This window comes from Andrena cerasifolii, chromosome 14, assembly GCF_050908995.1.
Source record: "Andrena cerasifolii isolate SP2316 chromosome 14, iyAndCera1_principal, whole genome shotgun sequence".
Lineage (NCBI taxonomy): Eukaryota > Metazoa > Arthropoda > Insecta > Hymenoptera > Andrenidae > Andrena > Andrena cerasifolii.
Window position 1 is genome coordinate 2,111,380 of NC_135131.1, and position 25,345 is coordinate 2,136,724.

Below are 25,345 nucleotides of genomic sequence, written 5' to 3' on the forward strand. Positions count from 1 at the left end.
AAGCAAAAGAAGTACGCTACCGTTCACAAAATATCACATAACATGTCTCGCTATTGTCTAGAAAATTGAAAGCCGACCGTAAAATACTCCTCTCACATTTACAAATACTGCTCATAGTTAGGTTAGGGTAAGTGCACCTAATAATCGCCAATCGTAATGTGTATTTTGTGAAGAAGTGTTGGTAATGAACTGAATTAAAAGTAGCCAAGCATGTGTAGGAATACATACTATAGTTGCAACGTCACTAGTAAAACGTCACTAGCAACGTAGAAGTATTTCAGTGAATTAGTGTAAAGATTTATTGAACCATGACAATTTTATATCACATTAGGAGAAAATAAGTTTAAATTTCTATGAATCCATGAATATTTGCTGGCAGTGTCTAATTAATGACAAGCTTAAGCAATTTAATCGGCCCCAACATTTTTCTTAACGGAAACAGATTTTCTATTATGGCCAGCGTGAATCAATACCGCCTGCCAGTTGTTTCAGTTTCGTATTTTAAATAATATTATCTATTATATCACTATCATATATAGTATTAAAGAATAATATGTAATAATACAAATCTTTTGAAAATATATTTCCTTTATTTTTATAATAAAGACATTTTTAAATATAATCACATACAAAAAGTGTGGAAAGAGACCTCCAAAATATTCATACGGTTGCAGAAATAATAAATACACTTACAAATATATAGCTATACAAATTCATAAATGAATGAATTAATCAATAATTCTCAGGTAGGCGATATAATGTCCACTTTTTCAAGATCCCGATTTTGGCTTGTCGTGATTTTTCCAATCGCAATTGAAAATCTTAAATTTTCAATAATTCTAATAAACAAGTTCTTTTCTATCTGCGACTAATTAGCTACAAAAATGATCAATTACACTTCAATTAAGAACGATTGGAATTTGGGTAGGCAAAATCAGGTACACTTACCCTATACAATTCAGAAATATTCCTCCGCAGACGACCTCTGGGTTTAACCTCCATCTTTCTACCCGAAACGATAAGCAAACTAGATTTTTCGTGTTCGAGAACGGAAAAGAAGTGAACACGCAAGATCCGATACGGTGCAGAGATACTCGCGCGCGAATGAATAATTTAGCGGATATTGAAAAGTTCCGGGTGCTACACACGTGGATAGAGGGGCAACCGCCATGCCGTCGAAATATTTGCGTTCCACGTATTTTATTCGAAAGTTCCCCGGCGCTCTCTTTACATTCCGCTACATTTTTAACTGGTATCGCTTTACAGATACGACGGCGATCCTGCGGCTGCAATTCAGTCTGCGAATAACACACCGCAGCCGCGTTTCGTCGACACGAGTTATCGCGGGAGCAATATTTAAACGATAAGAGACGAGGGGAACGACGGCGCGCAATAATGATCAGGAAATACGACATCCATACTCGCGGCTAAACGCGTACATGCGCTTGGGGCTAACGCTCAGGCGCGATGCTCCTTGATATCTAGAACTACTGATCATCTTACGAGCAAATCAACGTTCAAGGGTCGTTATATTTAGTTGCCGAAACTATCGTTAAGTTGTGTCAGACGCGACGTTGGGGGTTTGCTGGCTTGAATTGAAACAATGGCGTGCTAAGTTAATTCGTGATGAGCACAGCGACTTTCTGTTGTTCTCCTGATAGGTTTGGTTTGGTGTATTAACGTGGTATGTTGTTTGAATATTTTGCCAGTACATAGACTGCGAGGGTTTTAAATGGAACCTATGATCTAGTTTGTTCTGATGAAGTTTGTAAAATGAAGGTGTTATATTTTGGAACTTGATGGAAATTGAGTAACAGGTGGATGAATTAATTTTCCCCTAAGTTTGTTGGCTGATAAAACTTGGCACTGTCAAAATGGAACAGTTTTCCATGTATTCTTTGGATATTTGGATACAAAATGACGCGATACATTCTGATTTGTTGAAAAGTATTGTTATTCTTAAAATTTTAGAGAAAATGCGCCTGTTTCTGGGTACTTTTATATAGGGCGACAGTAACAAAATAAAAAACTGAATGCTCGTAAGATTTTACAGTGTTTGGAAAATTGTATGATACAATTGTCATGTTATTAATGAAAACTTTAAAGTAGGGCGTATATACATATGAATAATTCTTCTGAAAATTGAGGAAACTTGATAATTAATAATAATTAAGTTTTTACAAGATATGAAAAGAGAAGAAAGAATTGACAAATATGATTAAATATGTTCATTATAAGTCCTTTCCCTTTTTCCAAAGATCATACTTTTTCTCTTCCGTTTTATTTAAATCTTGACAGAATCTTCATTTTATACTATACTACATAACTAACTAAACAATAACTGACTAAACATAATACTAATGATTTTTTTTTATTAAATGTATGTCTTAACTTATCAAACGCAAAGTTCAAGAATTCATGAGAGTATCTACAAAATGTATGTATGATTTAAAATTAAAATTATCATAATATTTGTACATTCACCAAGCATTAGCCAATCTCTATGCGTAAAGAACAGTTTTTCTGCTTAAATCGCAGTGAGTATAAGTTTGCAAAATCATATTCGTAAGTGTGTTTTGAGTTATCCACGAACGTTTGACTTTTGGAGGACCAGGCTACATCAATATAAGATAACAATTACTCCCCTTGCTGGAGCTCGCGTTAACGAGCAGAACGTTCCAACAAAACAATTGCGCCAAACACAGAGCAAGCCAAATTTCTATTAGTCGATCGATCCAACTCGCATTCGATATATCACGCCACTCGATGTCAGCTGTTTTCATCGCAATGTTCACACGGTGGCAGCAATTAACCGAAAATAAAATATTCAAACTGGAAATCTAAAATCGCTCGTTTCTATGTTCCACCACTGTCGATCCATAGAACTCAATTGTGTAACACGACTTTCTCCAGATTTTTCGCCTGGGTGCGAAATAGGAATAGAGTGAGACCGAAGAGTGAATAGTGAAGAGTGAATAGTGAATAGTGAAGGAAGAAGAGTGAAGAGTGAAGAGTGAAGAGTGAAGAGTGAAGAGTGAAGAGTGAAGAGAAGAGAGTGAAGAATGAAGAGTGAAGAGAAGAGAGTGAAGAGTGAAGAGTGAAGAGTGAAGAGAGAGACAGTTGCGTGAACGATGAGTCTCTTTGAAGGCGAAAGAGGGAAGAACGGCAGACCTTTTGCTGGCTGGTAGGTTTGTAGGTATACCGGCAGTTCGTTAAGCTACGACCGTCTCTGAATGAAGGTAATGGAGTGGGCTGGGCCGGTAATCTAAATTTCTCATGTCGCGGACGTGCAGCCTGTTGGCAAATGCCGGTTCTTCACGAGCCTCGCAAAGAGACGTCAGCAGAAGGCGAAATGACAGGCAGAATAAAGGGTAACACACGCATCTACTGTTGGGACTTTCCTACGGCTGGACTGTGCCACGTTCTATGCAGAGTGACGTGTATTAGATTTGTAACAAGGGCATAACACTTCCCTTTTCGCTAAGATTGTTGAAACTTCGCACAACACCGTCTCTACAATTTTCGGAACTCAAAATCCGAACTTTAATATTTACTATACGTATATTAACGACATTCTTGAGACTGCCACTTCGCCCGAAAATAATGAATATACCTAGCTCTGTTTCTCACTTATTAATGCGTGTAGCTTCTGCCACGTGTTCTGCAGCTTAGCATTGGAAGTTGAACCCCTAATCTTTAATCACTTGCACAGGGTGAGATGCAAGTCCTCGCACAAAATTGTCGGACGTATTTTACAGCTCAAAGCTAACAACAAAGATACGACCATGTTTGGTTGAAGCATTACTTCACAGCAGATGATGAAAGTGACTTCCACTGGCAGCCACATACGAGTTGATAGGCCATATCATTTATGGTCACTCGTGTTCAAACACTCTCAGCTGATTTCTTATGATACCACAGACGATTTGTACACGATCTTGCAATCTATAAAATACACTGATGCATGTTACGTGAAAGAAGATCAACTATAGTTTTAACAAGATTTCTTCACATTTATTTTACTTTCTATGCCGATTTTTAATTCTCGGAAACACACTGCTTTAGAACCCACTTCAGACCTTTTTCGTTACTTCCCACCTGTAAAATGCACCTGCGAATTTAGTGACAGATCTTCCAGCTCACCTTGCACATCGAAGCCAATTCCTCAAATTGCAAAACTCTTGAAGACGTCTATCCTTTTTGTCACGGAGAATTTACCGTAGCAACGAGGTCGCGGTATATATTTTCCATAGAATAACCCAACTGCAGCCCAGCATCCCGCGCCACAGTGGAATCACAGGGAACTTAACACGCAGGTCGAGAAGGGAATGCGCGTTCTCAAGGGATAAGTCTTACATGCCCGCGACTGTAATAAAAATTCAGTCGGGTCGGCCATCACGCGACCGACACGCACCGCGTATCTTTATGGTGGCCCATAAAGCCGCGTAATTGTGAAATATCGCCGGGCACGGCAATGCTTTCACGATAAAAAAGAGAAGAAAAAGAGAGAGAGAGAGAGAGAGAAAGCAGGAAGGAATAGAGTACGAATGTATAAGAAAGCACACAAGCTCTTTCTTCCTCCGCGAGCAAAAAAAAAATTTCGCTATCCAACGGGATGCAAAGAGTCCGAATAAATCATACTGTATTACGCGCTGGATAATGGAGGAGATTCGAGGGGTTTGGGGGCAGGGTGTACGTCTGGAACAGGGAGCAGATGAGTGGAAACGCGACGAAAGGAACAAATATGGCAAGACAGAGGAGAAAAGGGAACACACGATATAACAGTGACGGCGGAGGTAGAGGGAGCCGCTGCTCGTTTGCACGAGTTCCCCTTTAACGACCTATGCGAACGTATACAATCTCGTGAATTACTACATCTGTTACCGTGCTCACGTTATACAGTGGTATGCATATGTACGCCCTCTGGCTACCTTCATGATTATTGAAGAGGGCGTAGTTTATAGATAGGAGATACGAATCTGTTTGAGAAAACTGTAAGAAACGAGTGACTCGTCAATGTCGTCTGTTGAATACCGTTGGATTAACGGGCTACCAAGCCGTCCGATACACTGATATCATTACTCAACTGCATAACGTAGAGGCACGTTATTTGAATTTACTATTCTTGCTACTCTCTTTCTAGTTCTCGACAATATTGATAATTGTATTTGGATTGAGTAACCCGTAGTACGTGCTCATAATATAAACGAAGTGGCGGACAGAACTTATGCAGCAACCTAATGTTTCGCTCCTGTGTAGGTGAAAAATAGAGCCTCGGGCGATGGGACTCGAACCCAAGATCCCTGCAAGTCCTTTGGGCTCTGTCCAGTCGCGTTACCAATTCCCCTAACGACTCTCTGATGATACACTTTGCCAAACTCTACTGTTCAGCGTCGCCAGTTGACGCTCCGTGAGGATTCTCGATCAGAAATTAATGCGATAGTGCCGCGTCGGAATGGTTCCTGATTATATGAACACAAGAAAATGTAATTGCTAAAAATGTGTTTATTATAATACGAACGTGTGTCGCGCTCGAGTTCGAGTGTGCCAATGTACAATGCCGACGTGCTGAGGCGATCGCGCAGCGCCGCCACCGTATCCCCTCAGTCGTCAGCGCGCACTGTTGCCACGAAAAAGTGAATTCCATTCCGGCATTGTTTCCAAGAAACACGGAAATATCACCGACACTGCGTTCTATCTGTGATACCCAACACAGCAAATACTCTGGGGCTCCATCTATTTGCCAATCGCACAATAGGCCGTTCCCAAACACCGAATGCCTACATCTGAGATTCTGAATTAGGTCTGGGTTAGTGGGTAAGTGGTTCATCACAGTCCTCTTGCCAGACGGCAGTTTCGCCTTCGCCACTAAGTGGCTAGATCCTCTAGGAACAGAGTCCTTATTCTTTAGCAATACAATGTCGGGTTGCCTGCCATTTCTAAAGTTTCTCTTTCTAAACAGTTTCAGATCGTACCCGACAGCTATATGATTTTGAGTCATCGACCATTGTCTAATGCCCACCCACCGGGGGTATTGCGGAGGCTAGTCAAAATTTCCATAACCATTCAAATACTTTTGAACGAATTCAGAAATCAACAACAACGTATACCAGTGCATATATTCTAGAACATTTCAAGGCAGCCATAGGCCAAAAATCAACTTTGAGGAGCTGGAGCAAACTCTACGGGTGCCACAGTCACAATAAAATATTAAAATTATATGAAAACGACTAAAATCCAATAAGCAAATTATTACAGAATTCATAAAAAATATTATATGGGGCCACAGAAAAATATTAAACTCAAAAGGGGGCCAGAGGTCAAAGGTTGAGAATCTACGTTCAAGACCCATTATTATAAACAGATATTAGAAAATCACAATTAGAAAAATGCCGAAGGATCTCAGAATTAGAAGAATTATAATAATTGCAGAAATAAACGCTTCGTCATACACTTTTAAACGAACATTTTCTCTTCCATCGATACATAAAACTAACCGCTCACGTTTTGACCAATTTTTTAAAAACACCTAGTACAAATTCATTACAACCCTTCTACCTAACAAAATGTTTCTTCAACTGAGCTATTCAAGGGTCAGCTGTAATTTCTTGAATGTTCATGGCGAAACGTGGAATTTCAGAATAGAAGCTCGATTTCGCGGATGAAGCCCAGGGTCACGTGGCTCGTTGGACCAGGTGGGATTAGGTCGTAAAAACAGCTCAGGGCAAGAATTCGCATGAATTTGTACTAGGATGAGGGACAGGAAAGTGAAAAGAGACATTGCCGGACGGAAGAAAGGCCATCGAAGGGAGAATTGTAGAAGGAATGCTCAATGAGGATGCTTGAGGGTCTTGCACGTGCTGCCATTATGTATACGGACTTCTAGGGGGCTAGTCTGGATTAGAAACTTCAGCCTTAGAGGGGCTATGACCGTGAGGAAACCTCCAGCTGAGGAAACGGATTTGCGAGCTGCCTACTGATTTTCTGCATCAAGTGAATCCGAAGCTGATGGAAAACCTCGAGGTGTGCGTTTGCTTTCCTGTTTATGTGTAGTCAGCGTAGAAATTCCTGACTAATCTACATTCCGAGGAAACCCCAAAGTTAAGAAACAAATAAGATGGAACTAAAACATGTCGACATACTGAATGTTTATACTATTTCAATTTCTCGTGAACACATTTTCAGATATCACATAATTACTTGAATATTTTCTACCTTTCAACAAATACCACCATGATATGTGAAAGAAAGAGTAGCAGAATATATTTACACTTTGTGAATAAAGAATATTTCTTCGGATGTAATCTGTATTTAAAATTCAACTTCACGAACATTATTTGAAATAGAAATTATAATTTGATTTTCAAACTGGACGCCACGTTTCTTTATGTAATTTACTCGCTAATTCGTGGGGAGAAGCTCAGCTTCGTTATCATAGAGATCAACTCAGAATGTGAGTTTGCCGATGCAGGATTCTTCATAAGCCGCACAACGAATACACTATGAGCTGGAGTATCTACGTAATTGAGGAAACGAAATAACAGTCGGTGTTGCCTGTATCGCTGGCTAGTGTATTTTCCAAACGTTTCACCCCAATTGTGCAACATCCGGCTTTTTCGAATTAGAAAAGGCGCATGTGATGCTTATAAAAGCTTTTACTTGTAAAATATTTTGTTCATAATAGGAATTTGATAATATGATACTGGAGAAATTTTCAAATTTTATTAATTGCGCAATGTTTAATTGTCACCAGACTTTATCCTTTCTTAAACTCTCCGATGATGAAATGGCATAAAACTTAATATAACTTAAAACTAGGACTCTAACGAATATTCGAATAACGTAAGTATCGAATAATATCGAACACGAATAATTTCTTCGAATAATTCGAATAATTCGTATAAGTTCGAATAAAAAGAATTTCTTCGATATTATTCGAATATTCGAAGAAATTATCCGTATTCGATATTATTCGAATATTCGAAGAAATTATCCGTATTCGAATTATTCGAATATTCGAAGAAATTATCCGTATTCGAATTATTCGAATATTCGAAGAAATTATCAGTATTCGAATTATTCGAATATTCAAAGAAATTATTCGTATTCGAAATTTCAACTCTACTTAAAACACATTTAGCATCCTGCAATTTTCTAAAAAGTTCCATGTTTCTACTGTCAACTCCATTTGCTATTTCGATCGAGGAAAGAATAATCTTATGAGTTATAAAGTTGCAATGCTAAATAAGGAATCTCGTTAGGCTGACAACGAATAACAAATACCCTGCAACTCGTTTAAAGGTAAAACGAATGAAAACGATCGGTCTATTATAATTTTCTTGGAAATCAATCATCCGTATTGTAATCCACCTAGCACTCGATACGCGAGGATGAACGGTGGCAATGATTCGTTTGCGTGGTCGTTGGTAGGACATACACGTATCCGCAGACTGGTTTACACTTGTGGTCACAGTTACAGGAATCACAGGTGCAAGCTCGTAGGATTCTGCGGAGCGTGACGTAGGTGTCTCTATGGTTAACCGAGTTAATCCGCTCTTACGTCGGTCTGGAATCATTGAACAACAATCGACGGTTTACTGATCAATCTGTTCGTTATTCTAATGAACCTCCCTTAACCAGATGCAATCTGTTTGCAAATTACACGAGGCTGCAAAATTGAGGGTCATAAAAACTTTTTTAAAAATGCATGTTTCATTTATAAGAGACCAGAATTCAAGAATCTAAATGGGCTAAAAAATTTATAATATTACGTTAAAAAAATTATTAAAAAATTATAAACAATTAAAAATGTATATTGGGAAGTGATTCAACGCAAATTAACTCGCTTGAACGACAGCAAATGTTGTATATATTTCACTTACTAAAGCAAATGTGTAGATATTAAATTTTCGCGATTAATTCATTCATTTTACCCAAAGTGAAGGCATTTTTTTAGGTAACAAGGTAACTCGCCTTCTTCGATTAATACAGTAAATAAATTATTATATTTACAAATATTATTTTTTTAAACTTTACGAGGTAAGAACAACATTATCGTAAATATCAGTTATTCTTCGGTCATGAGAGCCTCGATGGTAACTCGAGTAAAATCTTCGAAAAAGCTCGCAGTGAACTTTGACGAACATGTTTATCGTTAAATCGTGGAATAGTCGAAATCAGAGACATCGTCGTCGACAATGATAGGCTTGTTTTCGATGCTCGAACGGTTTCCAATAATTCGACAAAACAAGCCGTCTCCAAATTACACGCAACTTTATCGTGACTGGTTCCAAGCGACGCGGCATTGGCCCCGCCACCATGCACTCTTGTTTTGCTCGTGTTTCATGCGGGACGGAAATATGAAATGCGCGTATCTGTGCTCTTATTGGCAAGTTGCGCTGCTGCAGCCACGGTATGATCATCTCATAGCAGTGATGTAAAATTTCGTGGGAAATAAACGCTGTGAATTATACGGCGAGCTGCTGGTCATCGCCAGGGTTGAGATAAATATCCAAACAGGGTAAAGTTTACACATGATGAGAAATAGCAACGAGGAAGATAAATAGTACCATAGACAATTGTAAAAATTTTAGGGCTTTAAACTGTTTTCTAATTTTTATATTTCTAAGTAATTCTGATTAATTCTGATATTTCTGAGTAATTCTAATTTTTAACTAAACGGTGGTGGGGCATCATTCTTTTGAAAGATCGAGGTTTCTCCTAATTCATAACTTCGCAATATTTTGATACAGAATTGTATCAAAATAAGCAAAACAAGTATTCGAATGCTACGAATAAACTTCGAATATTTGAGTATTCGAATGTTATTATTCAAATACTATTCGAATAATGATGATTTCGAATAGTATGGTGTGAAGTGGGTCAAAATTAGCTTCCATGCGAATACATCAGTATTCGAATACTTGGATATTCGAATTATATTCGCCAAATAACTGAGCAACTGAAGTATTCGAATATTCAAATACCGAAAAATTCGACAAATAGTCCCAGCCCTAGATGAGACGAGGACGGAACGCGCTGGAGTAGAATTTGCTAGTCTGTATCCAGACAAGTCTAACTGACTTGAGTGCTCGCGTACACGATGAAATTTCAAGATCACTTAGCTAAGAAACGAAGCCTCGTAAAACTCAACTTTAATAAAAAAAAATTATTCAATGCTGCAGGAAGAATTGCGCTATTCTCCGCGCCCTACATTGAAAAGTTTTGTATTTTATTTTATTTTATTTTATGATTATTAGTATTAATATTCTTTTTTTATTATTATTAGCATTTTGTTGTTATTCTCAGGTTTAGACTTAGAAGCAGAAAATTGCTGAATCTCGCCCATTACATCTCTACTTGTAAATAGGCTCATACGATTTGGAAGTCCGAGATTCATAGTGGTGTACGCGAGTCACTCGCATACTATTTATCGTAAAATATTGTTTTGCGTTTACTGTTAGAAAAAACGCTACATATATATATATATATATATATATATATATTGCAGTTGTGGGAATACATATAAAGGCTCAAAATACTACCATAATAAATATGTGTACTTGAAAATGTAAAAAAAAGTAATTTTTACGGCACTATTCTAAAAGGAATGTTCTTATTTCTCAGTCAAAAATGAACTTAAAACTTAATTCACTGTGAAAGTAAACAGATGGAGCCTTTAAGTCATACAAACTGTTATTAACTCAAATTATCAGGATTTACACCACTATGATTCTCAGCCCTCCATTTCACCATGGTTTATTTTTTTTTAATTGTAGGCAGATGGGATTGTAATTGAGACGTATTATTATTATTATTATTATTATTAAACATAATAGTAACCGTAATCACAAATCCTTACACAAAGCCACGCACACATATCAGTTCCGTGACAGTTCCGTGACAGTTCCGTGCCGTGAGTGTCAATGGTCTTCTTGTGTCAGTGTCAGTAACTGACACGAACAAGTGTGAACATCTCCATTCCAAAACAAGGGAGAAGCTATTTTTCACTACTCACACTGACAACACTGAACCGTCACGGAACTGATACGCGTGCGTGTACCTATCCTCCCAGAGACCTGACCACAGATCAGCCAACTTTATCAAAGGCGAAAACGTGACGTTACACCATATTTCGAACCCTGAAATTCCCTCGCCCCATCATTCCTCCAAGGAGTGCAACTTCTGACGCGACTGTCGCGGGCCCTCATCGCCATTCAATTCTCATCGACAATCTCTGTTTGAGGGAGCATTTCTAGGGCGAATTCCGCTAAAAGGTACAAGCTCCGGCTACAATCAAAAGGAGGAAACAGAGGGAAAAAAAAACGGCATTGACGTTACGCTGGTGGCAGGCGCGCCGTAAGAGAAAGTGAAGGGCCGTGGATAGGGGAGAGGGGTGGGTGCCCGCTGGTAAAGGGAATAAAAGGCAACCGTCATAAAGCCATTGATAGAGGTCGTTCGAGTTGGTCGTTAATGGCATGGAAAAATAGCGAAAGCCAGCTAACTTTTCGCTATAGCTTGCCCGTGGCAGTCGTGGCAGCTGCGATGCGAATATTCTCCACGTAGGGAATGGCCAATACACGCTGCAGAGTTTCTCCGTCCCGTCTCCATCGTCCCCCGTTCCCGATGCGGACACCTTTCTTCCAGCGAAGTTGGCTAAACGTCTAAACGTTCGAGCCGGTGATGGCATCAATTGCAGAGACAGTAAGAGGTCCCCGTTCCCTGCGATAGCGCTGGGAAAGGCTGCGGTGGTAACGATCGCACCCGGAACTATTAGACCGAACCGGTTGAAACTGGGATAGGTTAGAGGGACTCGTAGCCCAGCCCTCGAACAGGCGAAAGAAACGCTGGAGAAGCAATGGCTACGTCGCCAGTATATGTACACTCTTAATTTTCTGCCGAGCTTTCGAATGAGACCCATTTCAGTCCATCACCTGAGCAGAGTGTACATAGGAAGGCCAGGGCGAAGAGGAAGGGCCGAGAGAGCGGGGGAAGGGGAATCCACATCGTGTCGACGTCACGTCGTGGACCAACGTGCCGCGGGAATGTGGGAGCTGAGGATGGCGCTTTTTGAGGCGCCTAGTGGAAAGATACAGTCGTGGCGGACATGCCCATGACACTGTGCCTCGGCGACTCATGGCACGTGATCAGTGAATGAATCAAGTCCCCCGCGAACGGTATTTTCTTGGGCATTCCACGTCTTTCAAGGTTGATGCTGGTATGTCTCAGGGAAGATTTGTTGTTAGAATTGCGGTGATACGTAGATGTGTGTGGGATGATAAATTTAAATTAACATGTGGTGACTATAGCAATCGTAGCGTTATTAAAGATCAAAGATTCTCGTGGAATTAATATACAGTTTTAGGGTTAATGGTAACATAGTATTTCATTATTTATGCAGGGGAAAGTGTTTGATGCTTCAAGTCACATTGGTGTGTTTGATTCAAGTAGAACAGTTTTTAATAGACGTATCTTTAAATTTGAAGATTTTGGTAAATGGATTTCAGGGGTGCTTGTTAACCTTTGTTTTGTCTTTACCTGTGACTTTATAAGTACTTGAAGTGAGTTTATTTTCTACTTACGTATAGTTATTTAAGTCTCAAACAGAACTAAGGAAATTTTCTGAATTCACCTGCTCCTTCCACAAAATTTCTTCCCTATACAATAATTACTATAATTAGCATATCTCCCAATCTCATCTAAAACTTCAGCAATGAAAACGTACTTCCTTCAAAAATTCAGCTCAACAATCTTACATAGCATTAAACTTATTATCAATGAAAGCATTCCTAAGTAGAGATCAGAATTAATCTGCTTCGAAATGAAAGTCAAACAAAAGCACTCACAGATTACTCTCATTTTCTCAGTTTAACACAGTTGCCTTCTTGCTGCAACTGAGACCAGCGGTTCGTGCAATACTTTCACACCCACACGTCACTTAAGTCATAATAAAATACGATGCTGCACATACACGCGACATCCAGGCGTCCAACGAACCATAAAACAATCCCATTTCTACAAAATGTTTAGAAAATAAAACTGTACGTGCGAGTGAAATCAATTCACGCCAACGGTTATAAAATAATACGCGATGAAAATACATGACTCGCGCAACTAAACGAGTTAACCCATTTCGATTGGAAATAGAGAAAAATGGTACAGGAAAACCTTGTATACTGTCACGCGTTCAATCTTCCAATGACCTTGTTTTCCCCTGCTGTTGCAATGATACACCTGCAATAACCAGCTACACCTTCCTTTCAAAGTGGATTTACAAACCCTTCCATCAGGTCCCGCGGAAAGTTCTGTTCTTTATTTTCATCGCTTCTTTTGTAACACTATATAACTACCTACCTACTTTTTAATTTGTGACTTGACCTTGGTCCATGATAGAACAGGGACGACTTTAAGGTAAGACTAACGAAAGCACGTGTACCTACGTACCTACATGCACAACGATGGAGGTGCAAGAACACGCTGTGGATGAGCCACATCCACTGAATGAAAACTAGTTATTACGTAATGCATCTAGGTTACTCTTCATCGGTATAATGGGCCATAGACGCCGCAAACATCAAGAGACTATTCCACAGGAACGCAACAGTCAATGGCGAAAAATGCTCGTCGCTGCTGACAGCAGGTAGATCAAGAATGGAAGCGAAGATATAATCCATTACACCGTGGCCATCACGAGGGACATCGAAGCCATTGATTACTGTCGGAAGAAGATGATCTAATGAAAGGACGAGTTTCGAAATTGCCTTTACAGTGTTATTAATGGCTGAGACCAATACATGTACTTCAGTATTCTATAATATGTACCTCCACAAACGTTTATAAATATTTATCTAATTTACAACCATTCTTTACCGTTCGAACGAGTCAACACTAAATGGGTTAAGGTAGGTTCTCCTATACGCGACTGGACGACAAGAATTTCGAAGGTGATTTTCTCGAAAATGAAGCGCAATATCAAAAAATTTTATTCCTTTTCCTCGACTTATTTACTTGTTATAAGTCGAAAAGGAGGAGCGACTTTTTTTGATATCGCGTTTCGTTTTCGAGAAAATCGACTTTGAAATTTTTGACGTTGCGTCCAGTCGCGTATAGGAAAACGTATCTTAAGTTAGTTAAATTGACAACACATAGAACTTTACATCGCTTCAATTTATTCACTGCGATATGTTTGCGCCATGTTTTTTCCATTCGTTTACATTCATTCAAATTTGTATTGTCAAAAAAGAGCTTATTTGATAGTTGAGTCATGTATTTCGTATTTTACATCGTTTCTAATGACAGTAAAATAGGTTTAATTATTGTAAGTCTTTTAAGAGGAAATTTTAACTACAGACCGTTGATCACTAGCGACTCCCATGCCAGATAACGCGGTAAATGTAACTTTTAATTATCGAATTCCGTCGAATGAGGCAACTTTCAGCACCAGGGTAGTTTTGACCACAAAACCAGATTTTAAAACAAATTCCTCTAGCATCTATTGTAGAACAGGGGTTATTCTCAAACAAAGTGCCTTGGATAGCTTTAACTGAAGGGTCGGATGCAATAAGGAATGATAATAATACCTTTTATGCAATAGATGGCAGAGGAATTTGTTTCAAGATCTCGTTTTGTGGTGAAAGTTATCCCAGTGGTCAAAGTTACCCCATTTGACAGTTCTATATTTTATTTGCACTTGTATTAATACCAGAGAAGTGTAAACTTTTCAATATTAATTGCTTCACCTTTCGCGCACTTATTAGAAGAAATAAGTAGTCTTTTACGAGTATAATAAGTAAAAGTATCAAACCGAGGTTCTGATTGACTAAATTAAATGATTCTACTGATAATAGTCTCAAGGAAACATCTAGTAACTTTTCAGTTTCAGAACGACTTGAGATACTCTGTATGTTCTAACATTTTTCATCCCACATTTTTTTTAGAAAACGTATCTCGTATATATTAACTAATTTTTACCCAGACATAGACAGAAGTGTTCGACATACTTTTCACTGCCTTAGGAACATAGGATACACTTGGGTGGGCAAATACTTATCAGCAGTAGTGTATATACCCTGATATTTCGTGTTGCCTGAGTAATTGGAAGTCAAATCAATGTTTATAGAGTTTGATGAACGGTGTCAGGGTTCGCCAAGTGAATGTAGGAGTTAACCAGCGGGTGAAATTCTAATTCGTACCGGATTTCACGTGCCACTATTCTGAAATGTAATGGCGCTTGGGCGATTCTCGTGTCAAGCTTTACTATTTTGCGCGTGTGACTGCTTCGCTGGGGTTCGGATCTTCAACGCGTTCGAAATCCGTTTTTAAATTCGTACTACGTAGAACTAAGCCCTTGGTGATACTTAATTAATGATTTTGAATAGATGTATATACTAGGGTTTATACAAAAACCGACTTTTGAAAAAAACGGTTTTCGAATTCCACTATTCCCCAAAAAAGGTTAAACCTGTTTTCGAATTTTCACAAAACATATAATTAAAATAGTAAATAAATACTTGTACCTATTTTAACAAATTTCAGTTTCCATAATATTATGGAATTACAAAAATATAACAAAATAAAATATACTCTATAAAGAACCAAATGAAAAAAATTGTAACAACTAAAATCCGTGCAAAATATAAATCGTTTAAAAGGTGGTACCCAATTATAAATCTTTATTCCATTTAGTATTTTTTTCGGAAAATATGGACTCATGAAGAGTAGTTTTACAGTAAACTGTTACCTATTGCAATATGCTTGTGCCCGGGGCGATTTCAAGTCAATATGTTAACGTTTTTAATTAAATAAATAATTTATTTCTGCGTATTAATTCTAGTATATAAAACCGGTTTTTGAATTTTAAAAATTTAAAAATAAAAATCGGTTTTTTAAAACCGACAAACCCTAGTATATACATGTGTAATTTATAGATATTTCATAATAAAAATATTTCATTACTATTCAGAGTTATGAATAGATATTAATTTTCTTAAGAAATGTGATGCAAGAATTTAAATACTACCATGTAAGATATAAATATTAAATAGTGTAAATGCTATTGTGTAAACTGGTAGCTGGTAATTTGTAAATTCTATGCTTTATAAAATACATGTATACTGTATTTGCTATATAAACCATATCTGGCTTAAGTAATAAATAAATAAATAAATATTGCTTCTGAAAATTAAGAAAAATCTCTACTGACTTCATCTATTAATTCCTCTCTCTTTACAATCCTTTTATACATTTTTATATGTAAACCAGAAGTCAAAATATGAAATATAAATATGTATCTTAGAATTTAGAAATTCTGCATTGGAATGAAAATGATCGTATTTGCAGTTTACTAACATCTTTCCTGAGATGGAATCTTAGATTACGCATTGTAGTAGAAATTTGAACCTAGTATTACGTTTTTCACAATATTAAGCATAGGTACGTTAAAATATCTAACTACCCTATTGAAACCGCACATTTTGTTAGAAAAAACATGTTTAAAAGACTAAAAGAAAATAAAATAATTCAAGTGATACACTAAATAGATAGTGAGTTATTGGAGAAACCCCGTATAGTCCAGAGATGGGCAAAAATTTTACTTAAATAAAAATTCGAATAACAAATAAAGTTAGAGTAACTTTTATTTCATCCCTTATTTAAATAATTTTTCATTTACTTAATGCCCAACTTTGGTATAGTCTATACTGCAGCACATTCTACAAACCCAAATAACGAATAAATTTTGAAGAATAATCTCGCTCATTAGACACTGATATTCCACTGTGCGTCCAACGCCTGGCGTCCATGAAAACATTATAAGACGGAACATTAAGCCTGCATAACGTAAACGTCGACGGGGTAAACCTGCGTCCGTAATTTCCGCTAATAATAATGCATAAAGCGCAATTCCCAACGAAACGAAAGGTCGACGAATCCCTGGGATAGTGTAGGCACTCCCGTGTTCCGTCGTTTTCGCCGATTTCCGCTGGCACTTCCCCTTAATTAAGGGATTCATTATAGCAGTATCGTCAGATGAGCATGTTTAATGCTACGGGTCAACGCGATTACTCCCCCTCGTTGTCTTGCTATATTCTAACGGAGGGAAAATCAGTTCGGGATTTAGTCAGCTGAAGAGGTAATGGGAAACTAGTTGCTAAATAATTGCACCAGCGAGCCAGATATTTAAATAAGACGCTGCAAAACAACACTGGCCATTACTTTCAAACAGAAGACGAGGGAATTTTAATCATCAGTTTATTTGACCATGCAGGGCCCAAAAATGATTTTTGTCGTCCTTTATATTTAATTGTAAGTAATTTTTTTAAAATATCATTTTTGACAGTGAGGGGAATTTTTTGTACGTATTTGTTGAATAACAAAAGCCTTTTCTTTTATAAAAAATTGAATTGTAAAAAAACGGTAATAAAACGAATTAAAATATATAGGTAGGAGGTAGGAACCTATTTTTTTTAAATCTCAAAAAAGGATTTAAGGAATGAAAGAAAATAAATACAAGAAAAGGGGAAAAATTCAAGATCTTTAATATTGGTACTTTTCCCTAGTGGAATATTAATTTTTAATCAATTCTTTGTATATTGAAACCGAGAGACTTAATTGCAAGTAAAAATTGTCATTAAATAGTTCATCCATTGAAAAACGTTATAAAGAATCGAAAATAAATTTGAAAGTGCAAAGCTCTGGACATGAAGCACAAAATAATGTATACGTAACGTTTTGACACAGCTGTGATTCTAGATTGTTATAAAATTGTTCACGTTAAGACAAATACACAGAATCGATATTTCTCTTGTACTTTTGTGGTATCAAATAAAAACAGATTATGTGTATATGTAACACATAAATAGACGTTGGAAAAAATTTTTAAGTCTATGAACCTAATTGGAAAAAATCATTTTCATTAATAACGGATTTTATATAAATGACAGTATTGAATTAGCGAGAAATATTTTATTCTCTGTCATACTTATCTTAGGGAAGTTTGCTCAATTTTTTAAGTTTTACAATCTGTTGTGTGAAATAATGATTATCATCAAATTATGCAAATTATTTTAATGAGTAATGTAAAAGAATTCCAGCAATTTATGTTTCAATGCTTCATTTCCGATGTTTGAATTTTTATTCGATATTACGAGAAATTTTCTATTGCTTTTACATGTTTTTAAATGATGACAAAAATAATACCAATCTTAAGAAAATAATTAAAGACCGCGTAACGTGCTTGTTTCACTGAAACAATTCATGTATTTTGTAAAGAATAAAATTCCTTTCTCAAGCAGAACATTTCTGCTTGGAAACATTACAAAAATGAATAATGCGCCGGAATGCAGACACACGAGGGAGTAAAAGAAATCATTGATTGAATGCGTCATTTGGAACGATTCTGTTGATTGCGCTTTCGCGTCATTTAAATGCACACGAAGGTAGGGGAGACATTTAGCTTTTCATAAGTCTCACAAAACATGATTTACTTCAGAATTAAATACTGTGCACGTATGAATTTTGCCGTGCATTTCGCTGCATTAACAGATGTCTTAATGAAATGATAGCAGGTAGAGGTATAAGCAGTCGCCACTGAAGTACCACACAGTTATTATTCTTCTAGAGAATTTTTCTTGTCCAATGGTACCTTTATTAGAATAACAGAATCCTTAAAAGAATAATTTTCAATTGTACAGAATTAATGAAGTCTTTGAATTATTTATTAATCTTTAAAATTACATGGCTGCCTAAAGAAGGCATGCGTTCTTAACATAAGAGTGTTTTATTAATTATTAATATTATTACTTGTCTAACATACCACAAATTTTAAGAACAAATGTTATTAATATACACCAGGGGTGCACAGGGAGCCGTTTTTAGCGCCTAGCTGCGAGCAACCCGCCTGTCCCGTTGCTAAGGTTAGAATAGGTGAGGAGAACTGCAGTAGCGTACTTGCGTGCTCGTAGGCCACAGCCGTCTGTAGTACAGGCCGGACACTACGATGTTGCAACACCGCATTTCGAACAACCATCAGTCCGATGACTATGTTCCGACCGGTACCAGAGCCGGCCGTGACATAACGAGCGAAAGGCTTCAGAAAAATTCAAATAGGACTGATGACAGCGTTGCCAAATTCACTATGTTCCGGCCTGTACTACAGACGGCCGTGCGTAGGCTCGTAGCGTAAGTATATATAGCTGAGTTCAAGTCATACCAAATGCACGTACACTACTGCAGTTTACCTCACCGATTCTAATCTTACAAGGGGATCTTCAGGTTTGGCAATTTCAGAAAATTTTGAAACAAGCTGGGTTCAAGTCATACCAAATGCACGTACACTACTGCAGTTTACCTCACCGATTCTAATCTTACAAGGGGACCTTCAGGTTTGGCAATTTCAGAAAATTTTGAAACATAGTGTACTTGAATGTCTTCACTCGGACATTAATTTCTCAAAGCAGTAAGGCGCGTTTTTTAGCCAAATTCGAGAAAATCGACTTTGAAAAATTCTGAGGTCCCTTATATACAGGGTGTTCCTCTACCTATGGTCAATACTCAAGGGGGTGATTATACAGGCAAAAATAAGACGAAAATCAAAAGTGACGAAATTGCGGTAATGGCTTCGTTTTCGAGAAAATTGACTTCGAATTTCACCTAAATAGTAAATGCATTGTAGGCGCGGTGCCCTTCAAGCGTGTCCCTCAAGCGCCTACAATGCACCCGCATTTAGGTGAAATTCAAAGTAAATTTTCTCGAAAATGAAGCCATTACCGCAATTTCGTCACTTTTGATTTTCGTCTTATTTTTGCCTGTATAATCACCCCCTTGAGTATTGACCACATGTAGAGGAACACCCTGTATATAAGGGACGTCAGAATTTTTCAAAGTCCATTTTCTCAAATTTGGCTAAAAAGCGCGCCTTACCGCTTTGAGAAATTAATTTCCAAGTGAAGACATTCAAGTACACTATATTTCAAAATTTTCTGAAATTGCCAAACCTGAAGGTCCCCTTATTAGCAAGAGGACAGGCGGGTTGCTCGCAGTCAGGCGCTAAAAACGTCTCCCTGTGCACCCCTGATATACAAAAACAATGAAAATATTTAATAATGTTTTACTTATATAGCAAAGGTGTGCAAATCTTTACAGCATTTTTGTTTGAATATATTTAAAATTGAAATTATCACGACACTTAATGTGATTAATTAAAATGAAAATTTTCCTCCTTCTTTTCGTAAAAAGTTGATTCCAGATGGATAATATCTTATGGAGAAAGAAGTTGGTAAAATTCGAGCCTCGAAGGAGAACGGATAATCTATACTATTATATAAAATTGAAGTTGCATACTTTGAAACGCGGTTTCTCAGTAAATATGAACTGTACGCACAAGTGTGTTACATCACTTTGTTCGTCTTGGCGAGAGGAAGCTTCTAACGTTTTTATTTTTTTAAAATACTGATTTTTAAATAATAGTAGATCGGGACGCCACCGCCAGGTGGCGACCGCGCGAGCGCTTCTCGCTTGCGAAACAGCACCGCGGCGGGAATAAGTAGCCGAGGGCTCTCGAGTCTACAGATCGCAGATTACAGATTATGAATCACTCGCGCTAATATTTCGGGCGAAGCCAAGACGGGGGATGCTAGTATTATATAATATTGTAAAATTACCAGAATAACGTGGGGGGAAATTACGTAATGAACAAACAATAGTAGAAAAAATAGTAAATAACAATCGGATCTCATTGCAAAGATCCAACAGCAGAAAGATAAATAATAATTAAACCACTACATGTCTCCATCAGTACTACGCGAATTTTAATCAAAACATGTCTTAATATATCGAACCATTTCCCAAAGTCCTTAAAGTATATTAAAGTCAGCCAGTTAAGGAACTTGTAGAACCATACTGTACATTCACGCGTCAAAGAGTTTTCTAATGTAATTAAGACTTTTCCAGTGTGAATACAGTTTCTGTTTCACGATATTCCGTGAACCAAAGACAAGAATAATACTCGAGTTGTTAATGCACCTTCTACCCCCCGGAGCAGTTGCTTCTGCAGTACACATCCGTGCTCCAGCTTTCCTCCTTTCCTTCGTTTACGTCGATTTACCTAGCAGCATGGTTAATTTGCGAAAGCGGTTGGCCTGGTTGATGCAATCGCAGACGTTACCCGCGATACAGCAGCAATGTTTGCCGGCTCCTACCTTCGAAAGGGGATTTACACACAAAGAAGTAGCGATGTTTTCATTCCCCCGTGTTCCAGTCGTTCTTCACCTTTTTGCCTTCTCGCGTCGAAGCAACAACGAGGATAAATTAATTCGGTAGAAAATACTCAGGGCATGGCCGTCCAGCGAGTTCGCCCCGGTCTGGATGTTAAGACTATTTGCGCGGGGCAAAGTTTCCGTTCCTATTTCTTGTTTTAAATGTTTCGTGAGCGAATTACAAAGAGCGATAAGACAAAACGAAGCCCCCCCACGTGGGAGAATAATATATTCAAAGGCTGCGGAAGTTGGCAAACCTGGGCGTCCAAAGAATAAAGTTTCGCAGGTGAAGAAGCCAGCTTCGTTTTTGCTGAAACGATAGCGATTGTTCGTTTACTTATATGCTGGCACGAGGTTTTCCTTTTAGAATGGTAGAAATCAGGTTACAGTATTTTGCAGTTCAACATGTTTTCCTACTGTTGTATATTTCCTAAATTATATTTTAATTCAACATCGAGGTCGCAATCATCTTTATAAATATTATTTCTCCAAGGATATTACGCTGTTATCCCTGAGGTAATTTTATTTAATAATTTTTAATAAAATATCTTAATTAATCAATTATTATTTATTGGTTTCAATTTTTTAAAGTTTAATAAATTTAAATATCCTCCCAACAAAATAATTTATTTTCATTAAATTCATATTCAATACAAATAAATTATAAAATTCGATAGGGTCTTCTTGTCCCATAATATTATTTAAGCATTTTTACTTTAATCTTAGATTAATAATTTATATTGGAGACAGTAAATATTTCACCAATTCAGTCATACAAGCCTTCCATAAAAAGACTAATTATTATGCTACCTTTGTAAAGTCAATATACTGCAGCCACTTAACAATTAATTCATTGGGCAGAATAGATTTTAAATTATAATCAAAATGGCATGTTTTTGATAAACAGGTGAATATTAAATTTGCCCAATTCCTTTCATTTATATTTAAAATAATTACAAATCTAATCATCAGATAATGCACAGAGCGCAGTATACAACAGTCTGCGATAAAATTGTATTATAAGCTTTAATTCTTCTAGTGCCTTGATTAAAAACACACCCACATTCCACTATAAATGGATATTTTTACTTACAAATTTTTTTGTACCCTTAAAAGGTGATAGAATAAAGCTACAAAGGTGCAAAATTGTTCGTGCAATACTTGTTTCTTTTTTTAATTCCCGAAAAATTAAGTTTTTTCAGCCGTCACACTAGGAATACCACTTAAATGATTTATCGAGTAGACAAGGCGCTAATAGACGGCGCGATGTATGAAATCCATCACGATTCTTGCACAAAATTTTAAGTAATTACACCCTATGAATTCAACGCGTTACTATACAGCTAGAAATAATTATTGCATTTCTATAATACGAAAACGTTTTCGTTACTCGTGTTACAGCCCCCGAAATTTATGATTTTTTTTTTAAAAAGCTATTGTTAATATTGCATTAAATTCTTTTGGGATATAAGGAAGCACCTTTAAACTTGCAGAAAATATTTTTTTTATGTCGATCCATCTTATTATTTATTAATTATTGTGGAATCTCTTCAACGGTGTTGGCGTCTCGGATAACTCAAAAACTAATTGACTGATCAATTTCAAGTAAAGCTCATTTTATTCGTTATACATTTCTCCAGGTACTGGACCAAAAAGTTAATCTTAGTTTTTATTTATAATACTTTCTTTCGACGATATAAAGAATAAAAATTAAAAATTTGTCTCAGGAAAAAAGTTACTTTTCCTTTCAAACGCTATAAGTCTTTCCATTTTTAATTTTTTTTCTTTAAAATGGACCGATACCAGCGTAAACTATCTAACTTTAAAAAACTTCTAATTTTTTTGCAATCAGATGACTGTGGTAGGTGCTACACATCCCGCCAACAGGACTTACATCGTCGAAGAGATGGACAATAATTAATTAATCCCACAATAATTAATAAATAATAAGAAGGATCGACATAAAAAAAAATATTTTCTGCAAGTTTAAAGATGCCTCCTTATACCCCAAAAGAGTTTAATCCAATATGACCAACAGTTTTTTCAAAAAAAACTCTAAAAAAATCAGTTACTTTTGGGGCTGTTAGACGAGAATCCCCCCTGAATGCTACTATTCACGAAACCTTATTACGCGATTTTTAACTAGGATTCCGTACCAGATACTTTGCCCAAAATAAATTCCATAGCAACCCTTTCATCAATCATATCCCTGCCAAAATTATATACCCCACGCTGATTTGCAGGCGACGCGATAAATATTCCCAATAGTATAACTAACATAAACTGAGCATGACCAAGAGTCCAGCCATTTCAGTGGCCAGAATCTTGTGCACTCCCCTTGCTAGATATCCAATGGTATCTCATTCCCCAGATGAAGCTGTCAATTTGCCCCGCGATACAAATCCTCCCGACCCCCGTTTTCTGTACTGGCGACGGCTGACTAATTCCCCCGGAAAAATTCGTGGAAGGTGAACAGTACGCTAATTCGTGTTATCGCCGATCCGGTAGCATCTGGGCGTAGTAGGCTCACCGGCGGACACGACATTTCAATCCGCAAGCAGCGAAAGCGGTTTACCGATTTTTTTCCCCCCGGCGCGGCGCGTATACACAAGTTCCGCGCGGATACGCTCGTAAAACGGTTATTCCCGAGTGAGCAGGTGGCAGTGATGGCGACAGCGGCTGGAAGGGAGCTTTTCAAACGGATGCAAACGGATCAGGTCGCAGGACGGACGATGTTCGCGTACGGGGAAAATGGTCTGGCGAGAGGCTTTCTTCGCGCTGATGGACCGTGTATGCTGCAACGTCTATTAACCCTTTGCGCTCCAAACAATGCCCCTCGGGCACACCCAAGGTCGGATCAGGGTTAGATACTGATGTTATACCTGGTGCAGGAGGGGAGGAGAGTTCGTGATTCATAGAAGTGAATGATTGATTTTGAGATATACAGTCGGTGTAAAAAGTATTCGTACAGTGATAATTTTCTAGATATAGCTTTATTTAAACACTTGTATTTACAAGTCTGTAATATGTTGACAAAGACGTTATATTCGTTGAAGTTTCCTGAATAATCCTTGTGTAAACAAAACAAACTTACTCACAATTTGCGTCTAAATATAATAAAAAATTGAAAAATTTACAGAAAATGTACACTATTCACTTTATACGAAATTGTACGTTATCCACTTTATACGAAAAACAATTAGTAAATTAATAAAAAAATTTGAAAAAAAATAAAATCGACTTCAAAATAATAAAAATGCACTAGAAAGTAAAAAATAATTTTTTCCCTTGCTTAATCTACGATTCTCATATTTTTTAAGTCCACGCCAGATTTACACAGTGCAAATCGATTTACCGGTAAATCACGAGAAACACATCATTTATCGAATGTTTAGTAAAAATTTGACGAATTACCGGTAAAAATGTTATGTATAGCAATGTTGCGCATATTTGTACTACGTTATGAGTGAAAAAATACTTCAAACTGATTTACCGATTTACCGGTTTGTAATCCCTAGTTGAGATCTGTATCGATACATGTTGCAAGTATCAGTATCGCGATACAAATCTCAACGTGTACTTGGCTGTCTCAGTATCGATGTATCGGTATCAGCTGGTATCAAAGTACTGAAACGTCGATACCTCGATCTACAATTGCTGTTTTCTTTGATAATATCTTTACAGTTCATTTCGAATGTTATGAATTGCATCCGATTGGAAATTACGGGCATTGTGCTTTATTAAATACTTAGTGTGTCAGAGAACGGAAGCCTGAGAACTGAACTGATGTCTCATGATTCTGTCTCAACGTGTATGTGTTGTTTGGCACTTGACACAAATCTCAGACACATGTATCGCGATCTATGTGTATCGATACAGATCTCAACGTAGGGCCCCTTTCTACGTAAAAAAAAATGTGTCGGAATATTCGGCAAAAAATAGTGTCGAGTATTATATTATGAGTACATATTGTGATGTACTCCATCCGAATACAACAATCAATGCTTGATTTATATTGTCAGCAACTTGAAAAAGTACAGCAAGAACTGCAAATTACAAACCATCCCTTGGGAATCGATAAAGTGTCCTGTACG

At 37.3% G+C, this 25,345-nt stretch overlaps 1 protein-coding gene across 3 annotated transcripts in view; it reads right to left on the reverse strand.

Annotated features, from left to right (window-relative positions):
- Positions 1-25,345, reverse strand: part of LOC143376209 (uncharacterized) — a 1,054,554-nt gene that overhangs the window by 681,143 nt on the left and 348,066 nt on the right. The window lies entirely within an intron of this gene.